Source organism: Acanthochromis polyacanthus, chromosome 22, assembly GCF_021347895.1.
Source record: "Acanthochromis polyacanthus isolate Apoly-LR-REF ecotype Palm Island chromosome 22, KAUST_Apoly_ChrSc, whole genome shotgun sequence".
In the NCBI taxonomy this organism is placed as follows: domain Eukaryota; kingdom Metazoa; phylum Chordata; class Actinopteri; family Pomacentridae; genus Acanthochromis; species Acanthochromis polyacanthus.
In genome coordinates, this window is record NC_067134.1 from 30001411 (window position 1) to 30012720 (window position 11310).

Here is an 11310-nt window from a genome sequence, read left to right on the forward strand (position 1 = left end):
ATCAAACCCAGACCACTGCGACAGAGACCAGCCCCTATGCATGGGTCGCCCGCTTAACCCGATGAGCTATATGGGCCCCCACCCCTGCATGACAAGTTGTTTTGATCATAAAGTGAAATACTAGATTGATAGATAGATATGTCTTTTTTGTTGCTTTGTGTCTCTTTTTTGTAATATTTTTCATGTTTTTGTTGTTTTGATTCTGCTTTTGTCATTTTTTGTCTAATTTTTGTCATTTGTCCATTTTTTTGGTCGCTTTGTAAAATTTTTGTCTAACTTTTTGTTTTGTGTCGTTTGTTTCATTTTTTGTTGTTTTGTGTCTCATTTCCATCACATTGCGTCTCATTTTTTGAATATTGTCTTTTGTTGTGTTTTTGTCTGACTTTTGTCTAGCCTAGCCGCGCTAGACAACCCATGGCAACGAATTTAATTCTCTGCCAGGGTGTGTCTAGTGACCCTCCATAAGGCTCGAGGTTGGATTCTCCTAAAACTGGCTGGACCAATCACCATGAAGTGTAGAGTCAGAAGGCGGGCGTAACTAAGTGACGACAGAGGCGTGACGATTCTGACAGAAACAACCGGCGCACAATAAACAGTATCGGCTTTGGCCACAGCCCTTAAAGATTTGAAGCTAAAATTCAACTTGAAAGATAAACAAAGGACGGCACTGAAGTGTTTCATTGAGAAGAAAGACGTATTGGGACTTATGCCGACGGGATATGGCAAATCCTTAATATACCAGTTGGCTCCGCGGCTCCGCTGGTTGGGAAGCTAATGGACTTAGCCACAATCCGCCGGTGCTCTCGGAACTACGTCAGCCTATTCGTTGCGTTGATTGGTTGTATACCTACCCAATTGCTGCAGAGGGATTTGATAGACAACCTTTTAGCCCGCTTCCCTCCCTGTCGAGCTTCCCTAGACCCTTGTGCCTTCAGAACATGGGTGTGGCATGGCTAGGCTAACTTTTGTCTCATATTCTTGTCGTTTTGCGTTTCTTTTTGTCTCAGTTGTGTGTTTTTTATATTATTTTTATGGCCTTTTCTAGGCTTTATTGGATAGACGAAGTGCAAGAGAGACAGGAAATTGGAGGAAGACATGCAGCAAAGGGCCGCGGCGGGAATCGAACCCAGACCGCTGCGTTGGAGACCAGCCCCTATATGTGGTTCACCTGCTTAACCTGCTGAGCTATACAGGCGCCCCTCAGTTGTATTTTTTGTCTAATTTTTGTCATTATCTGTTCTGCATTATTTGTTGTTTTGTGAAACTTTTTGTGTCATTTTGTTTCTCACTTGTCATTTTTTTTGTTTCGTTTTCTTCTTTTGTCCACTTTTTTGTTGCTTTAACTTTATTATCTATTTTTTTGTCTCTTTTTTTGTTTTGTTCATGTCATTTGTCTCATTTTTTTCATATTGCGTCTCATTTTTTTCATATTTTGTCTTGTTTTTGTCTCTTTTTGTCTTCTTTTGTAGTTGTGATCAAAAAGTAAATCCTCTGTGGTTCAGTTCCAGGTGACTGAATGTTGTGTTTCTTTGTAGACGCTCTGTGATCTGGAAGTTGTAATGTGGAAATGATGAACTGAGGCTGGATGCTGCTGAAATTGAACTTCTTTGAACTAAAATGAGTTTGACCCTGATCTCAGTGCTGTATTCAGCCTGGAAGCTGGACAGGTGGAGATGAAAGTCCTAACATTGTAGATGACCTCCAGCTCAAAGCCATCAGTCTGCACCAAACTTTTGCTGCGTTGTGGACACAGAAAAGTACAACGGTGTATGCACAGCAGCCTTTTTGGTTCCACTGATCTCTGAATCAGCCTTTTCTCATGTGAACTTCATCAAGAACAAACATCTAAAGGCTCTCTCAGAGCTGCAGTGTCAGATTCTCCACCAGATCACAGTCCTTTGGTGAACAGAATGCAACGCCAGGCTTCCCACTAACACACATTTACAGACAAAGAAAGAGACGGCACGTGTTGTCATTCTAAACACAAAAATGATTTGTTCTGATCTGATAAAAAAATGCTACAGAGTTGGTGATTAGTACAAATGTGATAGGATTCATTTCAAAATGTGAAAGACTTGATTTTTTTCTTACATCACTGATCATTTATGCAAACATGGACAGAGTTCATGAACTGTTCAAAAACGTTGCAAAAGTAGTGGTTTGTACAAATGAAGCCTGATTTGAAGATGAGACAGTTTATGATTTCCTAAAAATGTTAGAAGTGATCATTTACACAGAAATCTAAACTAAATGCTGCAAATATGCTGATTCATACAAAACTGCCAAGAAAGAGAATTAGAAAACCATTCAGAGAGAGGACACCTCTGACTTTCAAATGTCAGAACAGATTAGAAGAAATAAATAATGTTACATAGTTATAGATATCTGTTTGCTACCATCATTGTCATGGAAATCATTGTTAATCAGTTAAAAGAAATGTAATCAGACAGTACCTTTACATATTATTATTATTATTATTATTAAAAATTGATGGTGGAACTTTGCTATTGAGGAAGTTTGTATCAAACTAGTTGCCCTTCATACAGAACCCTTGAAGCAGCTCTCAGGTCCAAAAAGGTTGGTGAGTCCTGCTTAAAAGTGTCTTTTACTCTCCTTCACATGGAGAAAACAAGCTGCGACACCAGGACTCACCAGATAAAACTCAACTAACCTGAGGAACAGGAAGTGGTGTGACATCACTGTTGTCAGGGCAACAAAGCAGGAAACCTGATGGATCAGTTTGTGGTGAGTTAAAATGTAACTTTGTGAAAATGTGTGTTTGGGAACATTTTTAATTCCTTATTTAATCCACAGTAAAACTTCCAGAGTCCATAAAACAGTCAAAGAGTTCATTTCAACACTAAGTCAGTGAACTTATGGCCCCAGCCTACACACTGTTAAAGTTACACTGAAGATAGTGGTGAATTTTCAGTGTAAAACTTGATTAACACTACCCTACACTGAGTCATGTTCATCAAGTTTTACTCGGAGAGAGAAAAAACACTCAGTGTCATTTTTAAACAGTAAAGGTTTTTAGTGTTACTTAGAATGAACTCCTCAAAGAGACTTAAACCTGTTTAACACTGAGACCCTAAACTAGAAAAATGACACAAATTAAGACACAAAATTCCACAAATTAGAAAAACTAAAACACAAAACAGCATAAATGGGAAAACATAGACAGAACTACAAATGAAAGACAAATTATAACATAAATGACACAAAGGCAACACAAAATGGTAAAGATTACACAAAACAGAAAAACTATAAAAATGAGACAAATTCAGACACAAAATGAAAAAAATGAGAAAAATTCAGACACAAAATGACAAAAATGAGACAAATAAAGACACAAAATGACAAAAATGAGACAAATAAAGACAAAAATGACAAAAAATGAGACAAATTAGGACGCAAAATGACAAAAAGGAGACAAATTCAGACACAAAATGATACAAAATAGACAAATTTTGACAAAAAATGGTAAAAATGAGACAAACTGAGTCCAGAACTACAGAGGAAAAGACTGAAAATGACAAAGTGAAAAAAATGAGGACATAGAATTACACATAGGAGACATAGAATGGTAAAAATGATACAAATTAATACACAAATGATAATAATTTGACAAATTAAGACACAAAATGATAAAAGTGTAATAAATAAAGACAAAAAATGACAAAAATGATACAAATTAAGACAGAAAATGGGAAAAGTAAGACAAATTAGGACACAAAATGACAATAATGTGACAAATTAAGACATAAAATGGTAAAAAAAAAAAAAAAAAAAGAAGAGAGACAAATTAAGACAGTAAATGCTGAAAGAAATGAAGGCTGCAGAGCTCAGACAGAGAAAAGGAAATCAGAGACTATCTCTGGTCCAGCTGGTCCTCATGGATAAATATTACTCTAGTATTATATGTTTGAGGAAGATTAATGACCTTTTAGGAGTAAATGTGATCTGATGGAGTTCATCTTTTCATTTTAAGATCATAAACAGATCCTTAATTCTGCAGAATATCCAGATATTGGAATTATAGAGCGAAAAAAGGAAAAAATGCCCCAAATAAAACACACTGATTACAGCACTATTTGCATCAGTTTGAGAACTCCTGCTGGTTGGGAACACCCCAACATGTCTGAACATATTATAGGGAGAAAAAAAAAAAGATTTATTTAACGTTTTAATTGTGTCACATCAATGTTTTTTTTAGTTAAAATACGACAAATGATTCAATCAGTTTTATGTTCTATAGACATATAAAAGATAAAAAACAGGTTAAAGTGTCTTTTACTCACATTCAGACGGAGAAAAGAAGCTGCAACACGAAGACGGTGAAAGACAGAGCTCACCTGTGGAACAGGTAGGGCCGTGACATCACTGTTGTCAGGGCAACCAAGCAGGAAACAGATTTCAATCTGATCTGACAACAGCACTTCACAGAGGGAACTAGTTGCCAAGCTAACACACAAAAACAGGTTGAACTTGTTGGTCCAGTCTCTGTCCTCAGGTTTAGGCTCACCCTTTATGTCCTGATATGGTCTGGATATTCTGACTTTATTTGATAAGGTTATGTTTATTTACTGCGTTAATAATGTATGTGAGAAATTAATAGGAAAATAAGAATGGACTTTTATTTGAGTATTCACACAAATAGTGAGTCAGTTGAACTGTGGGACTATTACCCATGATGCTTGAGTTCAAACAAGGAATTTTGGGAGTCTACAGCGCATACAGGCACAGAAAAATGTTTAGTTTATGCTAGTAGCAAGTTATACTGTGCCATGAGCTGAAGCTGCTGTTCCCTTTGTATTCACTAAAGCAGTTAACAAACAGAAGTCCAGACTCTTGTCTATTTTTTGAACGTCACTGTGGAAGCCAGTACACTGGAGTCCTCTCCAGACTTCTCTTGTTATTCTGCAGCTGATCCTCTGTTTTCTTCCTGTAGCTGGACTTGTACTACCACAAATATGTATAAAATGACCAAATTATGAAATAAAACTACCACAAATATGTATAAAATGATCAAATTATGAAATAAAACTATCACAAATATGTATAAAATGACCAAAATATGATTAATTGATTGGCTGATAATGAAACAGTATTATTATTGATTATTGATGGTTGCAGGGACAGAGGTTTGTGTGTGAGTCTCTGCTGCCATCTAGTGGTGGATCAACAACATGACTTTTCCCAGATTGAATCCCAGAGAGTCTTGACTTGTTAGTTGATGAGAGAAAAGTGCAGCCTGGTAGCAGTGATGAGAGAGGAGGTTACCAAATACAAGAAGAAAAGAGTGGAGCTGGAAGAACAGGTGGGAAAAGTGCAGAAAGAAGTGAAGACACTGACTGAGAAATGACACCAACAAGAAAGGAAGAAGAGAAGGTGGAATCTGAGAGTCAAAGGGCTGAAAGAAAAGGAAAATGAAAAGATGAGAGGAACGCTGATCTCTCTTCTCTCCAAAATGTCTCCAGGAGTGCCATGGTCAATAGAGGACATGGTGGACAGCGTTCATCACATCGGGAAGAAAGAGCAAAACCACAGCAGGCAGCTCATGGTTCAGTTAGTGAAGCGTGAATGCAGAAATGAAATGTGGATGCTGTCAAAAGGCTGTGAGATGTGTAGAAAAGCTGAAGAAGATTTAAGAAAAGAAGACAGAGCAATGCGGGAGCTGATGTGGCCGAAGGTAAAAGAATCCAGAGATCAGGAAAAGAGCGACATAATAATCCGACAACACAGACATCATAGCAGACAGCAAACACGCATAAACTGGTCAAGATTTCCTAAAACATTTGATGTGATTAACAGTAAAAGTGTATTTATTTTAAAACTTTCCACAGTCTAACAATATTGGAAATCATTAGCTGATTGCAAATACTGAACTGACTTTATTATTTTCTAGAAACAAGCCATCTGGAGAGCAATTAATACCAGGTTTGAATTTACAAAGAATGTCTCTTCCCATCAGACTCCAAAGTGTTCCTGCAAAAACCAGAAATAATCAGTGAAACATACAGCAGGACGTGGAGCTCCTTTATCAGTTCATATTTTCACTTTAATTAGATAATGATGGTACACTGCATTTTACAAAATCATTTAAAAACATATTGATCGGCACAGATTTTACCATATTTGACTAATTTTACTGACTGATCTTCCTGTTCTATTTGTCCTGCTCTCAGTTTACTCTGTAAAAATTAGATTTTCTCAAAATGAACCTGAAAGAAATGAGTTATTTGTATACTTCCTTTAAACTACAGATATTAAACGTTTAACAGTGTTTTTATTTTATTTACTACAGAGACATTCATTTATTTAACATAGTTAATTTTTAAGATTATAATTAATTTAAATCCAGAACAGATGAATTTTAGTTTCCCACTACGAAGCAAAGCAGTACCAAACCATCAGATGCTGAAATGCCCTTTTCTTTCTGCCACTGATCATATTAGATTTTCAACAGGGGAATGTTAAACATTCCATTCTACTGATGAGCTCCTGGGTGCTCTGCAGTCTCTGCTCCAGTGTCCCATTCTCCTACATTTCGCTGTGACTGATGCATTTGTTTAACCTTAACGCATCGTTTAGTGGAAAAACAACCATCCTTGTACATTTCCATCAACACATTGCGTCTATCCACGTATTACTATGCCATGACTGATCTGAGACTCTACACCTGTAAGAAATCTCAGGACGTACAATTTCTAGAAGTATGCTAAAGGCCATTACACTGTTGTCATTAATATCACAACCCATTGCTGACTCCCACACGTCCTCAAACCGTTTGATAAATGTTGGCAGGGGCTCATCATGATCCTGCACACAAACATGAAGCTTGTAAGGTTCAGCAGTACAGCGCGCATGTTTAACATGCACACACAGCTGTGGTAACGACAATGCATTTAGGGAAAGCTGGATTAGTTTAGAAGGTACTTTCACACATTATTGTCCAGTGAAAATCAGCTTTTTGTGCAGCCACACTTGATCCTGATTTGAGTCTTTAAGTCCTGTTCTAGTGATGAAATGAGAACTAAAAATCCTGACCCTGAGTTCTTCATTACAAACACACATTATATCAGCTGTTTGTTTTTCATCTGCTTTATTCTACTCAACATTTAACAGGATTATAAAAAATACATTTAAAGTCTGTCAAGAATCATACAGGTATGAGATCCAAGAATCAGCCATAAGAATGGGGCTCTGGCAGAGTGACAGCAAAATAAGGGAACACAGTATGAGATTAGAACCTGTGATTTAGAATCAAATAATGCTAGAACCTGATGAATGTGTGTGAACTGCCCAAATGCCTGTTTTTTTTTTAATCTTCTTTAAATTTTGAAACGGTGTAAAAATCAGAAGAGTGCCTCACTGTAAAGTGATGAGATGATTATTTTAAATACTTGTCTTTTATAATCCTGGTTTAGTAGCAACTGAGTCACAGGAGAGTCTCATTGCAATAAAGAGGATTGTTTGATTGTGTTTTGAAGTGACCACATGGGGGCAGCATCTCACTGTGAGCAGTGAGGGCTTTGGTTACCAGAGGAGATTAATGTGGTTAAGGTTTTTATTACGATGAAAATGGGAATGCTTTGAAGGTTCTGATCACTATGAAATGGAGATGTTTACAGAAGAGTTTGATCACCTGTGAAACCAAGAGATTACTAACTTGGTAATGGAGCAAGTAGTCTGGAACTAAGATAAACTTGAATGAAATGCTCACAGTAAAGGTTCATTAGCTCTGTAGAGATTTTGGGGGGATTTCTTGTAAGTCTGTGTGCATTATACAGAAATGTACAGTGTGGGTGTTAGTGAGAGTTAGACGCTGACATCAGCTTCTCCTGTTTCTCCACCGGAAGCCTGTGCTGGGCTGCAGATGAACCAAATACATGAATAGACCGGATGAAAGGGCTAAACAGGCTAAACAGGTGGTTTTGGTTCATCCGGACCCCACGGGGGCCATGAAGTCGGTGGATGGGGGAAGTGCACAAGTGAGGAGGGGGGGAGGATGTATGCTGTCATCGTGTATGTAAATTAAAGTGTGCTGTCATCACGTATGTAAATTGAATATGATGTCACCGTATATGCAAATTCTGAAGAGAAGCAGTGATGTTATAAAATGCACCTGTTGGAATAGATTTGTTGGGAGTTGTTGTGGGGTAGTCACTTGATGCAAACCAGACAACAGTTCTGAGCATGAGGGATTTTACCACAGAACTTTGGACGGGTGATTCAACATGATCTGCAAAGAATATCAGTTCTACTGGGATTATGGACTGAAGGACTGCTCTTACTGCTGTTTGAGGATTCTAAAAATAACACTGACTGAAGGAACATTACTGAACTCTATCATTTCCAAAGGAATGACACCAGAGAGGATTATAACAAAGTTTTTATTGGCCCAAACAACAAAAAAGGACACAAGCAGATCTAAATCTGGACTGAACTCTCTCTGCTTCCCCCTGGAGGCTCCAAGGCTCGTCGTTCTTCAGGTGATCAGCCGGATGTGGCCACACCGTCTGCTCTCCCCCTCCAAATTACATAATGTGGGTGATTATTACTCTTCTTCTATGAAAGCATAGTAGCAGTTAGGAATCATGACGAGCCACTGAAATATTAACTAACTATTGATTCATTGTCTGATGATTTAATGGCTATTGCTATTTCCCTGCTGAGATATATTTTAATAAAGCATTATCCTGCAATTAAAGTCAACAGATTGGAACTTCTATTCATCCCTATCACAATGGTTAGATATATATTTTTTCTTGGAGTGTATAAAGTCAGGTTAATGCGTACATCACAACAGTAAAGGTTCTGTAAGGTTACCTAGTGAGTCCACATTTATTCTATTCAACATTCTGAAAGTTTTTACAGAAAGGTTTGTTCATATATCATTTACAGTCTGTTTTATGACACTTTTTCCCCTAAAAACAAACTGAAATACACAAAATGAGACATAAAATGAAACAGAAAAACCTTAAACAGATGGAAAATGTCCAAAATGATACAAAAAATGATCTAAATGAGACACAAAATGTCCACAATGGAACAAAACAACTTTAAAAGCACGAAAAATGCCGAGTAAAATCCTAAACACAAAAAGTGACCAAGGTTAGAGACAAAATGATGAAAATGAGCCTCAATGAGACACAAAATGAGCAAATTCAACAAAAACAGCCTTTAAGTCACCAAAATGCAACAAAAAACAACAAAAAGAGATGAAAAATGACAACATTTTATCCACTAACAACCCTAAGGATGCAAACGGATCAAAATAAGGCACAAAATGAGCAAATGTTAGCTTGTCAGTGTTGTGAAAACTTCAGTCTAACATGTCAGTGTGTAGTTTGATATCTGGAGCTGAGTTGCAGCTCGTTGTCTGGACTTCTGTCTTACCTGAATGTTTCCTATCTGGCTGAGGAGGCTTCATTTTTCTGTCACAGTCTTTGCTCACAATGTCTTCACAAGTTTCACACTTGAAATCTTCATCACAACTCTCCAATATCTCCAAGCTTTGTGTGTTAAACTGACTTTCTCAAGTGTTTCCATGTTTTTCTTCAGAATATGGAATGTGGTAACAGTTGTTAGGTCTTCTCTCTGACATCACAATGGACTTTTAAAAAATGCATTTACTGTCTTAGTACTTGTTCTCTGTGCAATGACAGTAAAGTTGGATCTAATCTAATCTATAAAATGACCAAAATGAGACAAAAATGGACAAAATTTTTCAGTAGTGAGAAAAAGACCCAAACAGAGTCTACTGAACGGTCCAACAATGTTATGGGACAGTTCAAATGGGACACAAAATGACCAAAATGGAACATAAAACATCCGACCAAGATAGAAAAATACCACAATGAGCCATAAAATTAGAAAAGGGACATCAAATGTGAAACAAAAAGATAAAAGTGTCCAAAATGGGACTAAAATTAAGCAAAAATGACGAAAATGAGACACAAAATGTAGAAAATGAAAAAAACAACCTTAAAGTGATACAAAATGACTAAAATGAGAGACAAAATGAGCAATTCAGAGCAAAAATGAGATGAAAACTGAAACAGAAATGGCCACTGGGTCACAGAATGATGAAATAGACGTGAACTGACCAAAAGAACTCACAAGATGAACAATTTTAAACAGAAATAAACTTAAAAACACACAAAATGACCAAAATGAACCACAAAATGGTCAAAATTAAGGCACAAAATGAACAAAATGGAAGAAAAAAAATAACATGAAAAGATGCAAAATGTTTAAAACCAGACAGAAAGACGTAAACTGACCAAAAAAAACACATAATGACACAAATGAGACACAAACTGATCCAGAAATCTTCTCTTACAGTCATGAAACTGTCCACATTTATTCTATTCAACATTCTGAGGCTTTCTACAGAGAGCTTTGTTCATAGATCATTTACAGTCTGATTTATGACACTTTTTTCCCCCTAAAAACAGACAGAAATGTACAAAATGATCCAAATGAGATGTTCATTTTGTGTCTCATTTTAGTCATTTTTGTTGCTAATTCTGCTCATGCATTTCTTTAAATAACTAATAATACTGTGGACTCATTATTTAAACTTGAGGTCAATTCTTAGCATACTCAACTGGAAAATACTTTTACTGATTTGCTGTTGTTTGAACCTTAGTGCTGTCTTCGGGTCAAAATGAACCAGACCACCATGTTTAATAGCATAGAACGGCCCCTAAATGACCTTTTTCAACTTGAAATTTGATCACTTTTCCTCAAGTGACCCCAACATTAGAAAAAGTGAAACATTGTTTTTGTTTATATTTTCATCAAAGCTGTACACCACCAGGGTACAAAGACTGTCTTCAGGTCATTTTTTACCCGGTGTCAGATAGAAAATTGACCCCCATGGAAAAGTGACCTCGGTTACAAAACATTAAATAACTAGCATAATACATAGTGGGGTCAAGATTCTACACCCTGGCTACTTCTGGACTGTTGAGATTGTCATATTTGCAGATTTTCAAATTAATATGGACTAATCTGATATTGCTGAAGCCATGAGGGCAGTTTTCAGGTTTCAGTTCCCAGCAGGTCAGAGATCAGATATTTTCAGTCATCCAGGAGTAACAAGAAGGACTGTAAAACAAATACTGTGTGCTGCACGTGTGACAAATACAGTTGCAGTCTGTCCTCCATGTGTTAATTAGAGCTTAATATGTTCGTAATATTTTGCTTGAATCTGTTATTTTTTCTATTCTTATGATTGATGTAGGTTATGCATCTTTCGGGTGGGAGCAATGACCCAAAAAATGAGAGAGTACTAGTATC